The sequence below is a fragment of the Aegilops tauschii genome, chromosome 2 (genome assembly GCF_002575655.3).
Source record: "Aegilops tauschii subsp. strangulata cultivar AL8/78 chromosome 2, Aet v6.0, whole genome shotgun sequence".
Classification (NCBI taxonomy): Eukaryota; Viridiplantae; Streptophyta; class Magnoliopsida; order Poales; family Poaceae; genus Aegilops; species Aegilops tauschii.
In genome coordinates, this window is record NC_053036.3 from 247,570,120 (window position 1) to 247,596,369 (window position 26,250).

Sequence of the window (26,250 nt, forward strand, 5' to 3'; positions counted from 1 at the left end):
TTTGTTAAAATTATCCGTACTTAGGCTTTGTTTTTAATGCTTGTGTTTTGTTAGAGCAATGGTTAGGTCAATTAGCTCTGTTTAATTAATAAAATTGCTTGATTCAGTAAGTGTGGTGTGTGTGCTGTATGCTCTTTTGTGTGCCCAAATTAGTAAGCGATGTTAAATTATGCAATGACGTGGATGAGGACAGTACCCGGGGAAATTTCCACCAAAATTTGAATTATCCAACTCATCCCATGCACGTAAAGCAGAAGAATCCTTGGCGATGCACACAATCGTTCAAAGTGAATGGTGTCCGGCGGCACCGTGCGCAAAGTTTCCCTCTACATTTCAAAATTTTTGGTCTACCGTCGAAATATCTAACCCCGCCCCCTTCCCCACCCCCTTTTCTCCCCGACCACAAGTCACATTTCCCCTGTTTCCTCCTTCCATACTTCCTTCCTAAGCTATAGCCATGTCCTCGCTTGCTTCCTCGCTCTCGCCGTCTCGCATCCTGCCGCTGGGGTCACCATGGTCTTCTTCAATGACCTCTCCAGCGGTTCCTCCTCCGATGACGACTCCTTCACCACCCAGGTATGCCTCTCTTCTCTCTCTCGGGCTATGACTTGGAATGAAGGATTTTAAACCGGCGGCTGATTTGAGTCATTTCTTCCTCTTGTAGCTCCCTAGGACCATCAATTGCAACGAATGGAGCGGGGTGGCTGAAGATCTGTCTGCTCGTTGTCACCATCAATCTCCATGCATGAAGCTAGTTGTGTTTGAATCTATGGATAGTGGGAAGAAGTTTCTGGCATGTGCAGAGAAGGTTATCCCCTCTTTCGTTGTTACAAATCATTTGCTAGATGTGATTCAGAGACTGTCATGGTCCCAACCCACTCATACCACACCTTCAACCAAACGCATCCTAAGACAGTGTCACAGTTTGTCGTGGGAAACCACGGCAACCTATGGGACCAAAGGCCCTTGCTGGTTCAGCAGGGGGACGTCGCGTTGCACAAGGAGCAGACGAGCGTGGGGCAGCACGGTAGAGATCACACAGGCAATTTTACCCAGGTTCGGGCCGCCGTGAGGCGTAAAACTCTACTCCTACTTTGGTGGATTGATTGTGGAAGAATGATGGCAAGGCGTAGTACACTGCCCGGTAGGGGTTGCCTCCGGGCGAAAGTGGCTACGCGCGTATGGATGGGCGCATTGTCTAACTTTCTAACCCTTTATACGGTTGCCCTGGGCCTCCTTTTATAGATCAAGGGGTTACCATAGTGGCAAAGTAGTCATTATGCACTGATAAGATAGCAAATAGTGCTATCATACCTAACACTGCAGGCTTCTAGGGCGCATTAAATGCACCACTTAACGTCACGTCAATGGTTGCCCGACAAGCCTTGCCGAGCTATCTCGCCAGCTCCATGCCTGCTCGCTTGACACATCGCAGGACAGGTGTCATGTGTAGGCATTTCTTGTAGTAAGAGGCCGCCATGTGGAAAATGGCTGCCACTCGGTCACCTTGCAGCTTGACACCGCACTGATAGACGACGTGGGTCGTGGCGGAGTGGTTGGGTGAGGTGGTGTTGCTTCTGTGAGCCCCGGCAGGCCCTGCCGGGACATCTTGGACGCCTTCTTCCGGAGGTTACCCCGCCCTTGTCGAGCTTGCCTTATCGATAAGGGAGGCTTTTCTCCTAGTGGTGTCTTGTTCTCAGGCTTGATCTTGGTCCTCTTGATCTGCATGTTGGTCCTTCGATGATGTTGGTCTCTTGTACTCTGGCATGGCCTGGTACTGTAATCTTGTTCCCGTGCCTGTGCAGAGTCTGGGCAACGGACCCAGGTTTGTTGCACCAACAGAAGCCCCCAGGCCTGCCCCGAATGCGCTACCGAGCGTCGTCGGGGTAGGGCCTAATAAGTGCACATGCGGGGGTGCTGAAGAGGCTGGACTCTTGAGGTCTTCTTTGCTTTAATCTTGATTCTAGGTCGGTTTCCGGTTTCTCCGCGCGTCGTGCGTAACGCAGCGGAAAAACTTCGGTCGTGGCCCGCAGATTGCCCACGTCCCACGATAACGGGGCGGAAACTGCCATCTCACATGCCTCCTATTTCGCACGCACTTGCCATTTGTTCTGCATGCATTGGCCGTGGTAGGCGGTGGATGAGGAGGGCACAGGGAGGAGTGCCGTGGCTAAAAACCAGGCGCCGATGGTTGGAGCGGAGGGTCAGCCTTGATCCTTAGAGTCATGGAAGATGCAGAGAGGTCGTATTGGGGGAGCGGGGCGGCCACTTCCTGTGTGAGAAGCCAGCCCCTGCCTCTGCCTCCTATAAAAAGGGGCTGGGGCTGGGGCCTCTCCGCACACACTTCTTCTTCTTCTTCCTCTCTGCAACCCTCCCCTTCTAGTTATGGTGAGAGGGCGAGGGCGCGGCGGCGTCCCAGTGGCGGCGACGAGGGCTTCGACTCGACAGCGCATCCCTCCTCCTCCGGATCCTGGGGCAGCGGAGCCCGCCATGAGAGGAGGAGGGAGGGGGCGAGGCCGAGGTCGCCGTGGCGTTTGAGGAAGAGGAGGGCGGGGCAGTGCCCCCCGCCAGTGCCCCTTCCCCCAATGGAAGGCCATGTCGGGGACCAACCTCGAGAGTTCATCATCAGGCTGTGCAAGCCCCTGTGTGGTCATCTTCGCCTCCCAACTCCCTTCGCATGGGAGATGGAGCTCGAACATCCACGCGCTCTGAGGTTGCGCATGAGGGGCTGTAGGAATGGTGGCATGTGGCTTAATGTCGACTTCCCCGCCCCTCATATGATGTATCTCCGTCGTGGTTGGAAGACTTTTGCTCACGCCCACGACTTCTCGGAGGGGCACATTCTCCAGTTCAAATTGATGGAGAGCGGCCTACTCTCCGTCAAGATCGTCGGGCGCTCGGGAGGTTGCTTAGGGTGTTGCGCGGAGAGCTCGACTGACAACGAAATATCCTCCTCGAGCGAAAGCAATGAGGAGGACAGTGACGGCGATGACGACAGCAGCGGGCGGGAGGACGATGATTCTGACTCCGGCTGAGCGCTGTCTGCACCATCTTTAACATGCGGCAGCACCATCATCTGCATTCGCATCTCCTTCCCAGCAACGCATTTTGCCGGTGAGTTGGATGTAGAGGTGCATATGGTGCTCTCGGGCTCTTTCAGCAGTCCCCTAGCTGGACCCCGGTAGGCTTCCTCTCGGGCCGCAACTCCGTTAGCCCTGATGGCCTTGGTGGCGGTGGTCGACGGGTCGCCTGCGATGTGCTCTCCATCGACGCATTCCCCGGTGCTCTCTCGCTCCCGCCTAGCTACCTCTCCTGGAGCCCGAGGGGGCGGGCTGGGCTTCTGCCCAGGCACTCCTTTTGCCCTCCTCGCCTTCGGCGGCCGTGCCTAGGGGGGAGGGACAAGAAAGGGCATTACGGGGCACTTATCTTTTTTTCATCTTAAACTTGTAGGCACTTGCCAAATTTTAATGCAAATAATGTAATCTCTCGAGTCCATGTTTGTGTTTTGTAATGCTTGTACTTGTATTACCAGCATATTAATGAAAAAGATGAACCTTGCCAGGAACCCGTGCATGTATATGTCCATGCAGAGGTGGGATGCTTCTTTAGTGGAAATAAATGAGTTTTCCCTGGCAGGCTATCCTGCCGGCACCCTTTTCCTTGCCGGAGAACTGTGTGTACCGGCCAAAAAATAAAGGGGCCAGCCCCCGCCAACTTCCTTTTACCAAAGGCCACTGCAACCATTCTGACCGAAGCAATGTTCGAGTCAAGGATGGGAGCACCTAAGTTTCAAAACAGTGGTGGGGTTTTATCAAGCACAAGTTATAGCTTACAGAACACTAATGGACAAGAGGTAGAACTTATCAGTTTGGATTGCCGGGGATCGCAGTGCCAGGCAATCTTCCCAACTCCTTGCTGAAGCCAAGCTCACGGCAGGAACCTGCTGCTTCATGTAGATGAGAATGATGCAGGATGCAATCCTATCTATATGCATATGCAAATGCTCATGAAATGCTTATGCAGTGATCTTGGAATGCTCATGCATGCATGCAACTTGGTCGGGGCCCCCCAGCGCTTCGTTTATTTTCTCTTGCACAGGGTCATCGCCCTGGCTTTGTACTAGGGGTTACATGCAACTAAGGCAAGGCATGTACAAAAGGGTGGCTGCTGGGCGGGGCCCGACAGCCGCGCCTTACGGGTAGAACTTGCGGAGATGCTCAATATTCCATGAGTTTTGCAATTGAATGCCATCTCCGGTCTCCAGACGGACTGCGCCGGGTCTGGTGACTCGTACTACCCGGTAAGGGCATAAGGGCATTCCCACTTTGGTGCCAACTTGTTTGTACCCTTGGCAGACTAAACGCGCCTGAGGACAAGGTCGCCTTCCTCAAAACATTGGGCATGAACCCTGTAGCTATGATAGCGACGCGGGGCTTGCTGATAGCGTGCAGCAAGCGTGGCAGCCCAGAGACGGTTCTCCTCGAGTAGCACAACGTCATCACGCCGGTGCTGATCTTGCACTACTTCATCGTAGGCAAGCACTTGAGGCAACCCGTAAATGAGTTCCGTGGGGATAATTGCTTCTGCCCCGTAGACTAGGGAGAAGGGAGTCTGCCCGGTAGCCCGATTTGGTGTCGTTCTGAGGGACCAGAGGACTACCGGCAGCTCATCGATCCTCCGCCTGCCGTGCATCTGCAGTGTATCAAAGGTTCTTGTCTTGAGTCCTCACAGCACTTCAGCGTTCGCCGTCTCAGCTTGTCCACTGCTTCTGGGATGTGCAGCAGAGGCAAATGAGATCTTGCATCCGAGGGTGTGAACATATTGCATGAAGGCGCGTCTCGTGAACTAGGTGCAGTTGTCAGCAATGATTCTTGCCGGCACACCAATTCTTTCAAGAACTAGATAGCTGACTAAGCAGTCACCTTTCTCACGGCAGTCACTTCCGGCCACTTTGTAAACTTATCGATAGCAACGAACAAGAATTCAAAGCCCCCGATTGCTCGAGGGAAGGGGCCAAGGATATCGAGCCCCCAGACCGAAAATGGGCATGATAGAGGGATTGTCTGAAGAGCTTGGGCAGGCAGGTGGATGGTCTTGGAATGGAACTGGCAGGCTTCACACTTGGTGACTAGCTCGACCAAATTTTGGAGGGTTGTGGGCCAATAGAATCCTTTCCAGAATGCTTTCCCAACTAATGCCCTTGATCCAATGTGGGAGCCGCACATGCCTTTGTGTATCTCAGCCAGCAGTTCCTTTCCTTCTTCCCTGCAGATGCACTTCAATTTCACACCATTGGGCCTCCTTCTATACAGAGTGTCATCGACAAACTGATACATATTGGCCCTCCGGGCTACCGTTTCAGCTTCATCTTGGTCGCCGGGAAGCTCTCTGGTTTGGAGGAAGTGGACTATGTGCCTTGCCCAAGTTGGAGTCTGGGGCTTGGCAACGAGGACTAGCGGCACCTCCTCAACTGCACGAGCACATGCCTTGTTTGCAGGGTCCATAGGCCCGGCTGGAGGGTGCGGTCCGGCAGGTGGCGAGGAGTCATTTCTTGTAGGGTCGCTACCAGGAGCGGACGGCTCTACCGGGAGAGGCTTACCGGAGTCCAACTTTCTCCTTTTCCGGTCCATTGTTGCTGGGGATACGGAGGGCTGAGTAAGATGGAGAACAAAAGTCCCTGGCTCCACAGGAAGCTTCTGCGCAGCACACTTTGACAGATGATCAGTTATGCTGTTTTCTGCACGGGGTACGTGCTCTCTTTGCAACCCGTCAAAGCGCTCCTCCAATCTTCTCACTTCCTCAACGTATGCCTCCTTCAATGGGTTTGATAATCCTTGTTGACTTGTCTCACCACAAGTTGTGAATCTCCTCGATTGACCAACTTCTTAATTCCCAATTCTGCAGCAATCCTGAGCCCGACAAGTAGCCCTTCATACTCTGTTGTATTGTTGGTTGCCTCTTCCCGGGCAAAGTGCATATGGACGACGTACTTTAAGTGCTCCCCAGAGGGAGCGACAAGAAGCACGCCAACCCCTGCACCTTGTAGGGTAAAGGCACCATCAAAATACATGATCCAATCTTTGGGGGATTCATTGCCGGGGATAACTATCTCTGGTACTTCCTCATCAGGGGTTGGCATCCATTCTACAATAAACTCTGCCAATGCCCTGCTCTGGATGGTTGATGTGCTCTCAAACTTCAAACCAAAACTGGACAACTCCAAAGCCAACTCCACCATTCTGCTGGTAGCCTCAGGGTTTCGGAGTATCCTTTGCAACGGGAAATGAGTGACAACCGTAATCTCATGGGCGTGGAAGTAGTGGCGCAGTTTCCTTATGGCCATGATAAGACCAAAGATCAACTTTTGCACGCCAGAGTACCTCGAACTAGCCCCCTGTAACAAGGAGCTGACGAAGTACACTGGGCGCTGCACCACTTTCTTCCTTGTCGTGTCCTTGGGGTTGCTCTCGCTGCCGTGCTCATTGTTGCCTCGATCCTTCTCTGGCTCTGCCGGTCCTTGCTCACTCTCTGCCTCATCCACTTCCCGCTGCACCACCAAGGCTACACTACACTTGGTTGGTTGCCGCTAAGTACAGCAACAACAGTTCTTGTGGTTTGGGAGCAACCAAGGTAGGCACAGAGGACAAGTAGGTCCTTAACTCTTGTAAAGTTGCATCTACTTCCGGGGTCCACTTCATGGGTCCTGCCTTGTTCAAAATTTTGAAGAACGATAGGGCGTTCTCGGCAGACTTCGAGATGAATCTACTTAGCGCGGCAACACATCCTGTCAGACGCCTCACATCCTTAACTGTCCTTGGCGCCTAGATGTGCTCGATAGCTTTAATCTTGTCAGGTTAGCTTCGATCCCCTGATGGGACACAAAGAACTCAAGCATCTTGCCGGAGGGAATGCCAAACACACACTTCTCCGGGTTGAGCTTCAAGTTGATCTTGTGCAGATTAGCAAATGTCTCCTCCAAATCCTGAATAAGGGTGGTTCTATCCTTGCTCTTAACCACAATATCATCCATATAACCTTCAATGTTTCTATGCAGCTGTGGCTCGAAACCAATCTGGACTGCCCATGCAAAAGTGGATCCGGCACTCTCTAATTCAAATGGCATGTGGATAAAACAGTGCGTACCACATGGAGTGCTGAACGATGTCTTCTCTTCGTCTCCCTTGGACATAAAGATTTGGTGATAGCCAGAGTACGCATACAGAAAGGAGATCAGATCACGGCCTGAAGTGGAATCCACAATCCGATCGATGCGCGGCAAGGGAAACGGGTCCTTCGGGCAGGCTTTGTTGAGATCTGTTAAATCTATGCAGAGCCTCCACCGCTAGCCTTCTGGACTACCACTGGTTTTGCCAACCACGTGGGGGTGTAGCACTCCTCTGACCAAACCAGCTGCTTCAAGTTTCTTGATCTCTTCCGCAATGAACTGCTGCCTCTCCAAGGCCTGCTTCCGAACTTTCTGCTTGACAGGTCGGGCGTGTGGGCAGATAGCAAGGTGGTGCTCGATTACCTCCCTGGAAACGCCGACGATATCAGATGGTTGCTAGGAAAACACATCGATATTTGCCCGCAGGAAGGCAACTAGCGCGCTTTCCTTTTTGTCATCGAGGGTGGCGCTGATAGTGAAAGTGCCATCAACGCCAGCCAGCCCTGCCAGGACCTTCTTCACTTAGGGTGCAGCAACATTGGATCTCTTTTTGTTGGAACACTCTGCCACGTCTTCAACGGGTGCCGTGCACTCGGGAGGGCACGCTTCCCGGATTCTTTGCCGGATTCCCTACAATCCTTCTTCTTTCCCTTGCTTTCCTTGGCGGGAATAGCTGCTGCCGCGACTGTGTCCCGGTACATCTTGTCCACGCAAATGATTGCATCCTTCTCATATGATGGGATAGTAATCACCCCCATCGGCCCAGGCAATTTCAAGGTGTTGTAGGCATAGTGAGATGCCGCCATGAATCTAGCTATAGCTAGGCGTCCAAGAATCCCATTGTACGACAAGGGGAGGTCAACGGGATCAAACACAATCTTCTCAGTCCGGTAGTTTAGCTCCCCCCCAAACGTCACCGACAACGTGACCTTTCCCTTAGGATGACTCCTACCGGGATTTACTCCTTCAAACATGCCGGTGGCCTTCAACTCATCTTCTGTTATCCGAAGTTTGCTAATAACTGTCGGGGAAATCCGATTCAACCCGGCCCCGCCGTCCTCCAACATTTTTGTGACCTCGAGGTTGCGAATTGTTGGAGAGACCAACAATGGCAAACATCCTACCACAGTAGTACGGTTAGGATGATCCTCTTTGTCAAAGATGATGGGCGTGCGTGACCATTTTAGCGGTTTTCGGGCCTCTAGCGCTGGATCCACGACATTGTCTTCTCGTGCCCATCGCTTGAGCTGGCGGTGAGAGGTGTGCAAAGACGCACCCCCGTCAATGCACAGGGCGTTAGTGGCCTTTTGAAACTCCTGCTCACTGGTTTCCTCTTCATCCCCTCCATCACTCTCATCATCACTGGTTTCCTTCTATCGACCCCTGGCGGGTTTTCCTTGGTTCCTAAAGGGTTTGCCGGGGCGATTTACTTCACCGCCTTGGCCCTTACCGCCAGCAACATTCTGACCTTTTTCCTTGTCGGGCTTCTCATACTCTGCTCTGTGTCTCTTAACAAGCTGCTCAACCTCATAACACTCTTGAAGGTCATGGCCTTTGGTCCGATGAATCTTGCAATACGACCCATCACCTTTCCCGGCCTTCTCGGCAGCCGCAGCCTCCCGGCAGTCAGCGCACATGGCAGCTTCCTTGCCGGGAACCTCAGCTTTGGCCTTCTTGCCGGTACTAGGTGTACCCGATCCTTCAATAGTCATCACTGCCTTATCCTTCCACTTCTTACTGCGCTTCTTGCTTTTCTTCTGACTGGTTGATTCATCATCATCTTCTGAATAGACATTGGGGCAATCTTCCTCTCCGGGCAACTTCCTGCCCTCCTCCATCCGAGCACACTTATCCACCAAGGTGTAAAGCTCCTTCACAGTCTTGGGCAACCGCACGTTCATCTTGGAACGGATTCGGCAGTTGCGCACGTTGGACTTGAAGGCAGCTACCACAGTTGCTGGATGGATATTTGGAATGTTCCTATGAACCTTGCTGAATCTCTGTAAATACTTACAGAGGGTCTCTCCTTCCTTCTGTTAGAGAAACTGCGAATCACTGGGTCAACCTGGCTCTTGATGGGCGCCAGCGAAGGCGCCAATGAATTCATGGCACAGGTTAGCCCATGATGAGATGGAGTTCTCCGGCAGGTGCTGTCGGCGTTCTGGGAATGAGGGTACCCAGACTTGCCTGCCTGCAGCCCATGACGTGGCTCCATCGACGGCCTGGTACGGCCCAGCTTCAGCATCAACAACTCAAACCTCGCGAGGGGTAAAGCCTCGCGAGGCGGACGACACCAAGACCTCCGCGAGGGGCGGCCTCCACAGGCTGGCTCCCAAGCAGCGGAAATCTCTATGCAAGGCTCACCTCGTGAGGTTCAGATGACGTGGGCCATGACGACCGAGGCCAGGCGGGCGCCAGTGGGCGTAGTGTACCTGTTTCCTCTTTGGTGTTAAGGAGGCAAGCACAGGCGCGGTGTCCCGAGGAATTAGCCAAAGGTTTCCATTCCGGTGCAACGAGGCCAAGACCGCCAGGACGGTAGGATGGAGGTCATCGTCGAGCCCACGATGGTGTCACGACCAGAGGCTTTGACAGGCAAAGACCACTTTTGTCAGGATAGCATGTACCAGCTGTCCCCCTTCAAATTTGGCTATAGTGTGATCCCTTCCCGCCTTCATTTTGGAAGAGGACCAAGGCCACTATAAATAGGACTTAACCACCACCGTAGAGGGGGATCATTCAGATCATCCTCACACCAAGCCCAAGAACACCTCTCCTCCGGAGGTTGTTTGCCACTATACTAATTCATCCTCAGTCCCTCAAGGCCAATCCACCACAAAGCAGGAGTAGGGTATTACACTGCCAGGTGGCCCGAACCTGGGTAAATTGCTGTGTCTCTTTTCCATTTGGTTCGTCGAGCTAGCCAATGAGATTAGCGAGCAGGCAGACTGGGGAGGATTGTCGGCGTTCTGGGACCGGGGGTCCCCAGACATGCCTGCCTGCGGCCCACAGCGTGGCTCTACTGGTGGGCCCGTGCGTCCCATCTTCACCAACAAGCATTAAAGACCCTCGCGAGGGGCCAAGCCTCGCGAGGTGGATGACACAAGACCTCCTCAGGAGCAGCCTCACCAGGTTGGCTCGCGAGGGGCGGAGAGATCAAGGCAAGGCAAACCTCGCGAGGTTCTCGTGACATGAGCCATGACGACCGAGACCAGGCGGACGCTAGGCGGGCGCCAGAGCGCACAGAGTCCTTGTTTCCTATTTGGTGCTAAGGAGGCAAGCGCAGGCGCGGAGTACCGAGGCGTCAAGCAAAGGTTTCCATATCATTGCAACGAGACAACGACCAGCAGGACGGCAAGATGGAGGTCACCATGGAGCCCAAGGCGACGTCTCGGCCAGAGCCTTCGACACGCTCAATATTTGGGAAGAGGACCAGGGCCTCTATAAATAGGACTAGCCACCACAGTAGGAGGCAACTAAGCCTCAGGAACTAGGCCTCAGGCATCTGATCTTTAGCCAACCCTTAGCCACACACCGAGCACAAGAACACCTCAACCTCAGGAGGCTGTTCTTCCCCTTGTAACTGTTCATCCTCAGCCCAAGAGGCAATCCACCACCACCACACTGGAGTAGGGTATTACACCACAACGGTGGCCTAAACTAGTATAAATCATGTGTTCTTTGTGTTGCGAGCTCGTTGAGTTAGCCCTTGAGATCTTAGCAAAGCTAGGACATGGGACGGTTGGGGGAGAACTTCGCGCGCACCCCAGAGTTCGAACCTTAAGGGTTTTGCCGGAACCCAAGATCCGACAATTGGCGCGGCAGGTAGGGGTGCGCCGAAGCTTCCCTTCCATCGCTCCGCGTCCCGTCGCTTCGTCGTCTCCATGGCGGACGCACGTCGCGCTCGCGCCGAGCGCCGGTCTGCCCTCGCCACCCGCATTGCTCAGACGGCTCCCGTCGGCGGGCCACCCCGTCGTTCTCCGTCACCTGCCGCCAACGCCGCCACCGGCCCGGCGGGGAACGAGCAGCAAGCATCCTCGCTGCACCCCTCGGTGCAGCGGGATGGCCGCACCGCCACTCCATCACTAACCCCGGCCGGTTCGTCATCCCACGTCAGTCGCACTCCCGTGGACGCGTAGGCCGCTCTATGCATGGCGCACAAGCTCCTGCGCTACCGCCCCATCGACGACCTCTACGAGGACTGGCTCGACCGCATCGCCGAGCTTGTCAGCGCCGTAGGGGGCTCCCCTGCGCCGTCCCTCTCGCTACCTCGCCCTCCACCAGCTGCAGGCAGCGTGGCCCATGGAGCGCCTCCACCACCTCTGCCCCAAGATGGAGCCTTGGCACCAAGGCGCGCGGCCCCACGGCGCGACCTGCCACGTCCGGCACCCGCGCAAGAAGAGAGAAGCTGCCAAGAAGTCCCTCGACCGCAAGAAAACGCTCCACCATTCCCCGCACCACCACGCCAGGATCGCTTGCTGCGGCAGGGCCCCGTGCCGCTTCCGTCGCGGCACGCGGGCGCCAAGACCAAGCCCCACTTCCAAGACAGGCCCCGGTGACCACGGCCGTCTGCTGCGCCTTCACCCCCGAGCTGCGTAGCGTCGCCTGGCCGGGCAAGTTCAAGCCGGATCTGCCTCCTCACTACGATGGCACCCCCGACCACGCGGAGTTCTTGCAGATCTATGAGCTGAGCATCGAGGCGGCCAACGGCGACGAGAAAGTCATGGCGAACTGGTTCCCCATGGCTCTCAAAGATCGTGCCCGCTCCTGGCTCCTCAACGTGCCTCAATGCTCGATCTCCTCCTAGGACGATATGCACAACCGCTTCGTCGCCAACTTCCAGAGCACTCGCGACCGCCCTCCGGCCGCGGGTGACCTACGCCGCATCAAGCAGCAACCAGGAGAGACCCTCCAGAAGTACATCCAGCGCTTCAACAACGTTCGCCTCAAGATCCCCAAGGTGACGGATGAGGCCATCATCTCCGCGTTCTCTGATGGCGTCCATGACGTCAAGACGAAGGAGGAGGTCGCCATCCATGAGGAGCTCTGCACGTTGCTGGAGCTGTTCAACCTGGCGACAAGTGCGCAAGAGCTGAGGAGGGGCGCCTCTCCCTCCTTGAGCTCCCGGCTGCGGACCCGGAGGAGAAGAAAGCCAAGGCCAAGGACGTGAAGCGCAAGGGAGCAGCCATGCTCGCGGCGGAGCCGGACACCAAGCGCGGCAGAGACCAACCTGAGTCATCCGAGAGCAGCCGACCATTCTGCGCCTTCCATATCCTGTATAGCCACAACACCAGCGACTGTCAAGAGCTCAGAGCTATTCGAGAAGGACGCTTCGGTCGACGCCCCGAGTGCAAAGACCGGGGCTACGGCCAAGGAGGAGGACGTGGTGGCGGACGCTGGGATGACCGTGGCCCGCGCCAGGAATGGCGCGAACGGCCTCGTGAGGACAGCTTGCAGGATCAGCCTCGCGAGGGCGCATGGAGGGATCAACCTCGCGAAGATCGTCCTCAGGGCAACGTCGGTCTTCCTCCACTATCTCCACCACCAAGAAGGAATGACGACCACCATCAAGGCGAGGGGGCTGGGGGCTTCCAGGAGCCGCGTGCTATCGCCTGCATCTTGGGCAGAGCTCAGGCCCCAGCCTCGCAGTGTATCTTCAAAATGTTTGCTCGTGAAGTGAATGCAGTCCTCCCCAAGCTCGAGGCCACGCGTCCGCTCAGATGGTCCAAGTGCGCCATCACGTTCAGCTCAGTAGATCAGCTCAAGTGCGCGGCTACCGCTGGCGCCCTCCCAATGCTTTGTTCACCAGTCATCAGCAACATGCAAGTCACCAAGACCCTCATCGACGGCGGCGCAGGGCTCAATGTCCTGTCCATCGATACGTTTGACAACCTTCAAGTGCCCTACGACCAGCTTCAGCCCACCAAGCCTTTCTCAGGAGTGACCGACGGCTCCACTACCCCGATCGGGCAGGTCCGCCTCCCAGTCGCCTTCGGAGAACGCAACAACTACCGCACCGAGCTCATCGACTTCGATGTCACGCACATCCATCTGCCGTACAATTCCATCCTCGGGTATACAGCCCTGGCCAAGTTCATGGCAGTGACCCATCACGGCTACAATGTCCTCATGATGCCCGGAAGCGGCGGAATCATCACAGTCCCGTGTGAAGAAAGAGACGTAGTGTGCTCCATCGAGCGCGTCTTCCAAGCTGCAGCAATCGACGACCCCGAGAGCAAGGGCGAGTGCCCTCCTGAGGCCACCCCAAAGAAGAACAAGCAGCTGCTCCGCGCAGGACCTCAGGAGGGTGGCGTCCTGAGTGGTACCTCGTGAGGATCAGCGCCCGCGCCAGGGGCGCCTCCCTCCCAAGCATAGGAAAGCGCGCCCAGCGCCCTTCTCGGGCAGGGCTCGGGGCCTCTCTTCTGGAGGGCCTCAGACCTTGCCAACATCACGAGGGAGGCTCTCGGGCACCACTTGGAGGCGTGCTTCACGGCACGTTTCCCTCAGGAGAACACAGGGCGAGGAGCGCCCACCGCTCAGGAGTTCATCACCAGGACCACTCAGGAACTGCAAGACGCAAGGGCCATGCGCGGCGACCGCCGCTCCCCATGCGCAGCTCCCCATCCAGGCGAGGATGCCGGGCTGCGTGTCTGCATCAACGTCCCAGGGCTCAACAGGGCCGCATCTCAGGAGCTCTTCTGGCCTTCGCGCGTGGGACGCTGCGAGGGTCCACCGCACAGCTACGTTCGCATGTCTTTCGGCTTGCCGAGCGTGGCGTCCGCCTATCAGCGCAACTTGCGGCGCGCCCTGGCATCCCAGGAGGCCAGGCACCACGCCATCTTGATGGAGATGGAGACGGTCCTCAAGGAACCGCCTGGACGCCCAGAGTCTCACAAGGCTCAGGGCCCCGATGGTTCGTGAGGAGCAACCCCTTCGCGCGTACCTTCAGCTGCCCCAACATCACTGCATCAACAAAACCAGGTGACATTTTCCAAGTTTATTTAGCTGGAAGCGCGCCCCGGGCTGCATCATTCCCAGGCCGTGTGGGTCCGTCCCTGTGGCATGTATCCCCTTTTTATGTTTTTAGCTTACCTTGCTGGGGGCGCCCCTCGGGCTGCATCATCCCCAAGCCGCTCGGGCCTGACCCTGCAGCATGTATCCTTCCTGCATTTACCTAAGCCAGTATGCTTCCCATGCTTAATATATCTATGACTATCACCTGTTTGACTCTCACCTCCCACGGGGGCTACTCACGCTGTCACGACACTTGTGCACGGGTCCGTCCCTGCAACGTCGACAAACTGAGCGGTCGAGCTCTGGCTCGCGGCACGCCCCGCGCACATCACCTCACCAGGCCCTCAGTGCCTCCATATCCTCGCGGAGCAACCAGCGGCGGACTGGCAACCGTAATGGCAGACTCTGTTTCTCCTTGTGCTGGCTTGCAGGAATCTCATGAGAATGACAGCAGGCGGCACCGCGAGCTCCTTCTTCTCCCATGCAATCCGCTTGCGCGTTAAAAGGGGGGGCTCCTGAGCATCGCGCCTCACGAGCTCCTACTGGATCTCCAGCCCTCACCCCCTGGCCTTGACCACGGCACGCGACCTGGCATATGAGCGGCGGCTGAGCTCGCTCGATGGCCGGGACCTGAGGAGAGCGTGGAGAAGAGGGGGAGCCTCGCATGGACCTGACCTAGCTATGCATGAACATGGCGTATCGCAAGGAATCGGCCCTGGACCGCCAAGATAAGTCTCACGCTCAGATCGGCTAAATCGTTGGAGCCTAGGGGTCACGCTCGCTGCAGCCCTGTTGTGCCAACGTCGCCTCCCTTTCCTACCTTACCACGACTGCTTGAGCGCTAAAGGGGACCTCCTGAGCATCGCACCTCAGGAGCTCTTACTAGATCTCGGGCCGCTCACCTTATGGCCTTGACCACGGCACGCGACCTGGCATAGTAGCGACGGCTGAAGCCTGCCTGGGACTGGGACCTGTCAGCATAGAGCAGCAAGTCGTCGCGAGGTCGGAAAGGGGAGACCGAGCTGAAGTAGGACTTGCACTCGCAAATTTTCATAACAAGGATGATATCAACAAAAGACATTACAAACCCTTTACATGCCCACGCGGGGTACTTCTTGATTCCTCACAGGGAACAAAAGACGAGAACTTAGGGGAATCCTAACTACATGCTTCCGCAGCCGACGCCATCATCAACAGTGGGCACGGGAGGCCAGCGCCAACCCCATCCAGATCAGCGGCGGCTGGACGTTGTAGCCTTGCTCCGGGCGCGGCGAGAGCTCGGGGGAACGTAGCTGTCGTCGCTCGTCTCCGGAGTCTCATAGAGCTCAGGAGAACCGCTGGACGCCCAAGAGTCGCTGCTGCTGGAGGAACCGCGGGCCGGGCGCGCATCGTCCTGGCGCTCCCCTCCAGGGCAGCACTCCAAGCGTCGGCCCTCTGCATCGAAGACCTTGAAGGACAGCGTGAAGGCGCTGTCATAATCAAAGCGAATCGCAAGAGCGCCCTCAGCATGGAAAACCCGCACGACCTCACCCCAGCCGCGGGTGTCGGTGTCAAAACCGGCGGATCTCGGGTAGGGGGTCCCGAACTATGCGTCTAACGCGGATGGTAACAGGAGGCGGGGGACACGATGTTTACCCAGGTTCGGTACCTCTCGATGGAGGTAATACCCTACTTCCTACTTGATTGATCTTGATGATATGAGTATTACAAGAGTTGATCTACCACGAGATCGTAGAGGCTAAACCCTAGAAGCTAGCCTATGGTATGATTTTTGTTGTGCTACGGACTAAACCCTCCAGTTTATATAGACATCGGAGGGGGCTAGGGTTACATAGACTCGGTTACAAGGGAGGAGATCTACATATCCTTATTGCCAAGCTTGCCTTCCACGCCAAGGAGAGTCCCATCCGGACACGGGACGAAGTCTTCAATCTTGTATCTTCATAGTCCAACAGTTCGGCCAAAGGATATAGTCCGGCTGTCCGAGGACCCCCTAATCCAGGACTCCCTCAGTAGCCCCCAAACCAGGCTTCAATGGCGATGAGTCCGGCGCGCAGATTGTTTTCGGCATTGCAAGGCGGGTTCTTCTCCAAATTCTGAACACCTGTTGAGTAGTGTCCGGCTCCCCATAAATGTTGCACTCCTTAGCTTCCGCGCCTAATAATGGCTATCTTCCATGTGTCGAGCGAATGCGAGAAGCCAGGGCATTTTTACATTTGCCACCCTAGCCATGCGAGTAAATCGTCTATTAAAGAGACGGGGATTCTCAGATCGAGATCACACCATCCTCCCACAGCGAGTATCCATTGGAGCGCGCCCGGAAAAATCCATTCCAACATGGCCGGCCATCGCAGCTCCTCCTCTTGCTCCCGTAGCCCTAAGCCCGGCAATTGGAAGAAGTGTTCCGTCTCCCACGGCCAATTAGTAGAGTTACAGACCTAGGGATTTCTCCCTCCAGCGTATATGGTCCCCGTTCGAGTCGGGCTCGCCACCTACAATGGCGGGGAGCAAGCGGAGAGCTTTCCTAACCCATCCATGGGGGAGCGGGTATGCCTTGTCCCTTAATTATTAAGGGGGCTTGGATTTCCAATTCATCCGTTCCTCCGCGGGCTCCTGGGGTTCTACAGCCTCCAGCTGCATAATTTCACTCCCGCCTCCATATTACACATCGCTGGCTATGTCGCCCTTTGCGAGCTGTTTCTAGGCCGCGAAGCTTATTTCGAGCTATGGAAGAGGCTATTCTGCCTCTTGCCCCGTACACAGGACGGGTCAATATACCAAGTGGGCGGAGCCGAAATATGGCGCATCGCTGGGACCGGATACCTGTCCGGTACTCTGAAGAAGACATCCGAGGACTGGCTTTCGGAGTGGTTTTATATGGAGGATGTCCCGCTTCCGGACCCTATTCGGATGGGTCTTCCTGAGTTTGACAATGCTCCCTTGAAGAAACGCCGCAACTGGCGCCCTCGGAGCCCCCAGGAGGAAGATAGCGGAGAAGTCCTTTACCTGATGGGCCGGATAAAAACGCTGGCTCAATCAGGACTGACAATAATCGAGGTTATGTCAATATGTATAATGCGGGGGGTGCAGCCAGTTCAATATCGGGGACAACCCATGTGGCACTTCAATGGAGAAGACGATGCTACCCGCTGCGGTCGTAAGGGGCCAGACTCCGTCGCTGCTCTAGCGAAGATACTATCCGATTTATATAAGGGGGAGGAAGAGGAGTTCATCCGCATTAAGGCACGAGATGGATTCTCCATGTACAACCCTCCAAGCTGGGTGAGCTGTCACTTTTTACTCCAGACCTTCCCGCATTCTTTGTCATAAATATTTACCTTGCCATTTCATAGCGGGAGCTGCGAAAAGCTGTGAGGGAGGTCCACAGCCCGCCTCCACAACCAGAGGACCCTGACCGGGCCCTCGACCCCGGACTCGAAGAGGATCCAGACACATTTGTGGAGCTGATTGACAGGACGTTCTATTAATTTCACTTCCGAGAAGGATCCCTTTTTCTGCACTTCACCTACCGCACACATATGGCGTTTTACAGGGAAGGCCCTCGGAACGCCATGCCGAACCCGCAGTGACTCACCAACGAGGGGCAGCGAAGCCGGGTAGGCTTAAAAGGAAGGCGGTCAGGACTGAGACGCCATCGCAGAGGTATGATACAGAACCCCGCTCCGTGGTTGTCGTCTTTCAAAATATAATAACGTCCATGTTTCCTAGTAGGAAAAACGCTCGCCGGACTATATCCGGAGAGGTTGTCGATCACGCCTCCACCAGTCGGGCTCCAGGGCCAGACATAGAGGCGCACGCTAACATGGGGCGAACACCGGATGTTCCTCCTACAGAGGATGCGGATAGGCTATCCGCTACAAATTCTGAAGTGGAGAGCGCCATGAATCACAGGCGTCGCCGGGCCGTGCTTTGTGACGCTTGTTTCTCCCAAGAGGCGTTCGATGCCTTCAACTTAGGAGACGCGTACATTCGAGCTGCTCAAAATGGTCTTGCCAGAGACACGGACCAGCATGTCAAGGATATACGGGTAAGGAAATCTAATAATTATGTATATCAGTAGCCCCTAAGACTTGAAACAATTGATACAACTGATTTAAGGATCATTATTTGTGCAGGTTCTTACAGAAAAGAATAACCAATTGTCTCAAGAGCTGGAAGAGTGCAAAGCCCAGCTACGGGCCGCATTTGCCGCGATGAAGGAGTCCGAGAAGGCCCCCTCTGGTAACACTTGTCTCTATCAAAAAGAATGACATGTACCGGTTTGTGTGCGGCATGCACGTAAATCTAACAGTAGATTCTTTAGATGATCCCTGGGTTAATCCGGATGTAGTGCAAGGGGATGAGCAACATGCTCAACGACAGTTAAAGGCTGGCGAGCGCGTGCTTAAGCAGGTTAGGCAGGAGAAAAAAGATCTCCAAGATGCCAATATCCGGCTGAATGTTGAACTGAAATATGTTCGGGCCCAACTTGCTGACTCCGTAAAGGAGAATAAGAGGCTTCGACGCGGCATTTTTAGTAAGTGCTTGAACGAACTTTTGATAGAGTTCGGCGAAGAAACCGGCTAACAGAGTTATATCTGTAGGTATGTTGACGGGTCGTCCCGCAGAGGAAATGCCCGGGTCTGCAGGTGATCTTCTGCCAGAGCTCTCACAACTGCACGAACAAGTTCGGCAGGTGATGCAGGGCATTGCCCAAGCCTTGTGGCCATCCGCCTCCCTGCCAGGAGGCATGGGGGAGCTCGTATAGAAGCTCAAGGGAGCGCGGCGGTGGTTCCGATTATGGAAGATATCAGCCTGCCGACAAGGTGCAAGGGAAGCCTGGGCCATGGTGAAGACGCGATATACCAAGGCTGACCCGAACCACATGGCCGAGGTCGGACCTGTGGGGCCTGATGGGAAAGAGATCCCCGTCAGTTTGGTGTATGACCAAGTAGAATTAGCCGCAAAGTATTCCCAACAGAATTGTAGGCTAGACAGCCTGTTGGATGGTATAGAAGATGAATTTAGTCAGTCTAAGTGACTGTGTACTTCAAGTTACATGTATTGTCCCTAGCCGGATTGTAAATCATTTGTCATGGCGGACCTTTTCGCTTCAACCTCTGGACCCGAAAGTCCGGAGTGTATCCGAATACCCGCTCAGTTATGTAAAAACCGGGGTACGCGTGGAAACAAGGCGTAGGGGTCATAAGTGCTTGAACAGACAAGTACCCAACTAGCTATGTTATATTACATGGATAGTAAGAAACATCTTCCAGGGAGAATAGTTCCCTTAAGGGTTCCTTTCCCTGGGTATGCATGCCCTAATGTGCATGTACGAACTGCGAAAAGAGACGCATGATATAAAGGTCTGGGGGCATGTATTAAAATAAATAGAAGTCATCTTTTGTTCATCGACCGAGTATTCCCTTAAGAACACTAGCTTTCGGCTTCACCCAGTATGAGGTACACATCCGGCTGACCCGGCAGTAACAATCGCAGAGGTGCTCCCCTTATGCCCTAGCCGAATTAACGGGAACGTAGGGCATAAACACAAGAGCCAGGCAACCCAGCTTGGCCAAAACTTAAGTCATATCGATGCATATAATGGCGAAAAAGGTACATGCAGAAGAATAACACATGTGTGGGGCATAGAGCCCGAAAAATAGTTATATTAAGCTTCTGTATAAGAAGCCCCCAGGTATAATGAGCGCGGTTAGCGCGTCAAGATTGTGTAGTCAAGACACAATTTAGCCTTTTAAGGCATTGAAGGAAAAAGAAATAAAAGATAGATAACGGATATGTAAAAAATTGACGGAGGTAAGGAGATGAACATAGAGTCCGGCACTAGGCATAGAACCTTCGGAGTCTGGCTGTGTTCCATGGGTTTGGCTCGAGTCGATTGTCCGATGCATCCCGCAGACGGTACGCTCCACCGGTCAGAACTTGGTCAATAATGAAGGGACCTTCCCATTTGGGCTTGAGCTTGTTCTTTTTCTTCTCCGGTGGGCGTAGAACGAGTTCGCCAATGTTATAAGTTTTGGCTTGTACTTCTCTGCTTTGATACCTTCGAGCCTGTTGCTGATAGAATGCGGAACGGGCTTTTGCCACGTCACGCTCCTCCTCCAGGGTGTCCAAACTGTCCTGCCGATCAAGCTCAGCTTCTTTCTCTTCATACATGCGCACTCGAGGTGAGTCATGAATTATGTCGCAGGGCAGTACCGCCTCTGCGTCGTACACCATAAAAAACGGTGTGTATCCGGTAGTGCGATTCGGCGTGGTCCGCAGCCCCCATAGTACGGAGTCGAGCTCCTCTACCCAGTGTGTATTTGATTCCTTTAAGGACCACACTAATCTGGGTTTAATGCCGCTCATGATGAGACCATTTGCTCGCTCGACTTGACCGTTAGTTTGCGGGTGATAGAAAGAAGCATAATCGAGCTTGATGCCCATGTTGCTGCACCAAAGTTTAACCTCGTCGGCTGTAAAGTTCGAGCCGTTATCCGTGATGATGCTGTGGGGGACGCCATAACGGTGTACAACCCCAGATATGAAGTCTATCACTGGTTCGGATTCGGCCGTTTTAACTGGTTTGGCTTCTATCCATTTGGTGAATTTATCCACCATGACCAATAAGTATTTTTTCTTATGGATTCCCCCTTTGAGGGGTCCGACCATATCAAGCCCCCAGATCGCAAAGGGCCAAGTAATTGGGATTGTTTGGAGAGCGGTAGGTGGCATATGCCTTTGGTTTGCAAAAAGCTGGCAACCGACGCAACGTTGGACGAGGTCCTGTGCGTCTGCTCGAGCCGTCGGCCAGTAGAAACCTGTACGGAAGGCCTTGCTTACAAGGGCCCAAGCTGCGGCATGGTGACCGCCGAGTCCAGCATGAATTTCTGCCAAAATGGCCGTCCTTCCTCTTCGGAGATGCACCTTTGAAGGACTCCGGTAGCGCTTTTCTTATAAAGCTCTCCCTCGTGGAACTTGTAGGCTTTAGACCGCCGCATGATGCAACGTGCCTCGTTTGGGTCCTCAGGTAGTTCCTGCCTAGTTAGGTAGGCCAGGAAGGGTTCTGTCCACGGGGCGATGATAGCCATAATCACGTGGGCGGAAGGTGTTATTTCGGTGGCAGAGCCGCCAATTACGTCAGAGTGTTCTGTATTTGGTGTTGTGGCCATGTCCGGACTGTTGTTGCCAGTCTCTCCTTCCCATACCACGGATGGCCTAAACAGCCTTTCCAAGAAGATATTGGGTAGGACAGGGTCGCGCTTAGCGCCAATGCGGGCGAGGATGTCCGCCGCTTGATTGTTTTCTCGGACCACATGGTGGAATTCGAGCCCCTCAAACCGAGCTGACATTTTGAGGACGGCGTTGCGGTAAGCCGCCATTTTTGGGTCCTTGGCATCAAAGTCTCCATTTATTTGAGATATTGCAAGATTCGAATCCCCACGCACCTCTAGGCGTTGAATGCCCATGGAGACTGCTATCCGGAGACCATGCAACAGGGCCTCATATTCTGCTGCATTGTTGGAGTCTGTGTATAATATTTGGAGTACACATTGGACTGTATCTCCGGTGGGGGATGTCAGGATGATGCCTGCCCCCAGACCCGCCAGCATCTTTGAACCGTCAAGGTGCATGATCCAATTGGAGTATGCGCCGTACTCTTTAGGTAGTTCGGCTTCCGCCATTCGGCGACGAAATCGGCCAGTACTTGCGACTTAATGGCTCGCCGTGGTTTATATGTTATGTCGAACGGGAGGAGCTCGATAGCCCATTTAGCAATCCGGCCCGTGGCATCGCGGTTATTTATTATGTCGTTGAGTGGTACTTCCGAGGCCACCGTAATTGAACACTCTTGAAAGTAGTGTTGTAATTTCCGGGATGCCATGAATACCGCGTATGCTATCTTTTGATAATGTGGGTACCGTGATTTGCATGGAGTGAGGACAGTGGATACATAGTATACCGGCTTTTGAAGTGGGAATTTATGTCCGTCCGTCTCTCGTTCGACGACGAGCATTGCGCTTACAACTTGGTGAGTTGCCGCTATATATAACAGCATCGGTTCGCCAACATTTGGCGCGGCCAAGATTGGGTTGGTGGCTAGGATGGCTTTTATTTCTTCCAATCCGGCCGTGGCCGCATCCGTCCACTCGAAGTGTTCGGTGTGCCAAAGAAGGCGATAAAGTGGTAGTGCCTTTTCTCCTAATTGGGAGATAAAGCGGCTTTAGGCCGCCACGCATCCAGTTAATTTCTGGATTTGCTTGAGGTCTGTTGGGATAGCCAACTGTGACAGAGCTCGGATTTTAGCCGGATTTGCTTCAATTCCTCTACTAGAGACGATGAAGCCCAGGAGCTTTCCGGCGGGCATGCCGAAAACGCATTTTTCCGGATTGAGCTTGATGTCGTATGTTCGGAGATTGTTGAATGTGAGCCTCAATTCGTCTATTAAGGATTCGACGTGTCTGGTTTTAACGACCACATCGTCTATGTATGCCTCCACTGTTTTGCCGATCCATGTTTCCAGGCATGTCTGAATCATGCGTTGATAGGTTGCACCGGCGTTCTTAAGCCCGAAAGGCATGGTGTTAAAACAGAAGGGGCCGTATGGGGTGATAAATGCTGTTGCGGCTTGATCGGACTCCGCCATCTTGATTTGATGGTATCCGGAGTATGCGTCGAGGAAACACAATGAGTCGTGTCCTGCAGTAGTGTCGATAATTTGATCGATGCGGGGGACGGGGAAGGGATCCTTGGGGCTAGCCTTGTTAAGGTCCTTGAAATCGACACATAGGCGCCAGGATTTATCCTTCTTTGGTACCTTCACCAGGTTTGCTAGCCAGTCCGGATGTTTTATTTCTCTAATGAATCCGGCCTCCAGTAACTTGGCTAGCTCCTCTCCCATGGCTTGTCGCTTAGGTTCAGAGAAACGCTGAAGAGTTTGCTTAACCGGCTTGAACCCCTTTAGAATGTTAAGGCTATGCTCGGCCAGCCTACATGGGATTCCTGGCATGTCTGAAGGATGCCAGGCGAATATGTCCCAATTCTCGCGCAAGAACTCCCATAGTGCAGCGTCTACTGTGGGGTTTAACCGTGCCCCAACGGATGCTGTTTTTCTAGGGCCTGTTGGGTGGACTTGGAATTTGACTATTTCATCCGCTGGTTTAAAAGAGGTGGACTTGGATCTTTTGTCGAGTATCACATCGTCCCTGTCCACTATGGAGTGCAACGCAGTTAATTCCTCGGCTGCGAGGGCTTCGGATAACGCCTCGAGGGCCAGTGCAGCTGTTTTGTTTTCGGCGCGGAGTGTTATGTCCGGATCACTAGCAAGAGTGATGATTCCATTGGGCCCGGGCATTTTGAGCTTCGTGTACCCATAATGGGGTATAGCTTGGAAGATTGTGAATGCCTCCTGCCCTAGAAGGGCGTGGTACCCGCTATTGAACGGGGCCACTTGGAATGTGATTTCTTCGGACCTACAATTCTCCGGCGTGCCGAATACCACATCTAGTGTGATTTTCCCAGCAAATCGTGCCTCCCGACTAGGGATGATTCCTCTGAAGGTCGTGCTTCTTTGCTCAATGCGGCTTCTGTCTATTTCCATTTTTTTGAAGAGTCTCCTCATAGATGAGGTTTAATCCGCTGCCGCCGTCCATGAGCACTTTAGTAAGCCGGAAGCCGTGCACAATTACACTAAGGACCAAGGCGGCTGGTGCTCGGGCTGTTCGGAATTTAGGTTCGTCACTGGCATTGAAGGTGATAGTCGTATCACTCCATGGATTTATTACTGCCATGTGGCAGACTTTGGCAAGGCTGCGGAGTGCTCGCTTACGCCTATTATTTGAGGCGAAGGTCTCGAAGACTGGTAATACTATATTGTTGTTCTCCACGGGATGGTGCCCTGCGGTGTTGTTGATGAGGAGATCCTCACCTCTCTTCCACCTGCCGGAGTACCCAACATGCTCTAAGGCTGTCTGTTGGTATGGTATCCGTTGTACTGTGAATTTTGCATGGGCCATTAAGCCATCCCTCCAATACGGTTCCACGCCCTGTAGTGGGCTTTTGCTTCTTTGTAATTGGGTCGGGCGACTTATGAGAGTACACCCTTTTAGTTCGGAATGGGGGTTTTGTCCGAGCCGGAGGATCCCAAAATTTTGTTTGGGTTTTCCAGGCGCTTTCCATCGCATAGTACTTCCGTACTATGGCCGCCAAGTCAGCAAAGTGTGCTATGTCACGGCGACTTATGGCGTTGAGGATTCCCTTGTCCGTGCAATTATTGCAAAAGAATGAAATTGCGTCTTCCTCACGATAGTCCTTGACCTTGTTCATTACAAGGATGAATTTGGCCCAATAGTGGTGTACTGTCTCCTGGGGCTCTTGTCTAATGTGGGAAAGATCATTTATATCTGGGTGGGTGGGTGGATTTAAGTGCGAACCTTGGCCCGATCTGAGACCCAGGGGCGGAGGAGTTTCCGATCTTGGAAGTTCGGGCTCCGGGATGTTTCCTAATAGGTCTAGCCCACTGCCTGATTCTAGGTTCAGGGTTTGGGCGATGTTCTCCCATAGACGGGTATCCGGCTCGGAGAGCTCGGGAATCCGGACATAGTTTCTCCTCATATTGAGGAAAAATCGCCGCATTGCTCCTCCACCACCGCTATCTGATGGGTGACCGGCGGGGAGTTAATCTCCCTTTGGTCAGGTTTAAGCCCGATCTAATTATGGTCCGTAGCGACTCCCAAGGCGGTGATGCGATCCAAGAGCTCATTCAAGGAAGAGAGCTCTATTGGATCCAACTGCTCGGCGAGTTCCGAGCCAACGTGGAGGCTGTTTTCGATGACCCGAGAAGTCATCGTTGGTGCAGCGGCCGAACAGGCGGTCATGACGAAACCGCCTAGTCGGAGAGTTTGGCCTACAGCCAGGGCTCCCCCAGAGGTGATGTTGTCCTTGAAGACGAGGCGAGCCATCCAGCCTTATGATGATGGCATAGTGGAACTCTCAATGAAAGCACCAATGTCAGTGTCAAAACCGGCGGATCTCAGGTAGGGGGTCCCGAACTGTGCGTCTAAGGTGGATGGTAACAGGAGGTGGGGGACATGATGTTTACCCAGGTTCGGGCCCTCTCGATGGAGGTAATACCCTACTTCCTGCTTGATTGATCTTGATGATATGAGTATTACAAGAGTTGATCTACCACGAGATCGTAGAGGCTAAACCCTAGAAGCTAGCCTATGGTATGATTGTTGTTGTCCTACAGACTAAACCCTTCGGTTTATATAGACACCGGAGGGGGCTAGGGTTACATAGAGTCGGTTACAAGGGAGGAGATCTACATATCCTTATTGCCAAGCTGGCCTTCCACGCCAATGAGAGTCCCATCCGGACACGGGACGAAGTCTTCAATCTTGTATCTTCATAGTCCAACAGTCCGGCCAAAGGATATAGTCCGGCTTTCCGAGGACCCCCTAATCCAGGACTCCCTCAGCGGGTCATGAAGATCTTGCCGGAGGAGACCACTTCAACCTCTGCCCCGGTCGCCGGAGCGTCGCAGTCAGCATGCTGCAACCAGAGCTCGAGGGGTCCCCTCGGCGGCATCACGTCGGAGAAGAACCGCGGGAAGCGGATCCAAGTGCTTGGGGGCATCGCCGCCAACAGCACGAGCTCGCGAGAGGAGTCCGCAGCGTGGATTCGAGGGGCAACGGCGCGTGTCGCCATGGCACGGCAGCCGTGGTCGCAGTGCGGGCGGCGCCGCTCGTCGCTCCTTCCTCCTGAGCCCCCGGCTTGGGCGTACAAGGGCAGTGGATACCCTGGAGGTGGCCATTCGCACCAAGGCCTCGTCACCACCGGCAACGCCACCACGTCGCGGCGGTGGACTGGCCTCTTCTTCGGCGGAAGCGGCCCTGGCTCATCGCGGGGAGCCTTTCCCTTCACCTCGGCGGAGAATCTTCGGATCGGCGCCATTGGAATTGCTACTAGCACTGGAGCAAGGAGGAAGAAGCGAGCGGAATGGGAAGAGATGGGCGACGGGGGCTCCGCCCCCCTCCCCATTTATAGCAAGAGAAGGCCAACCAGCGCCC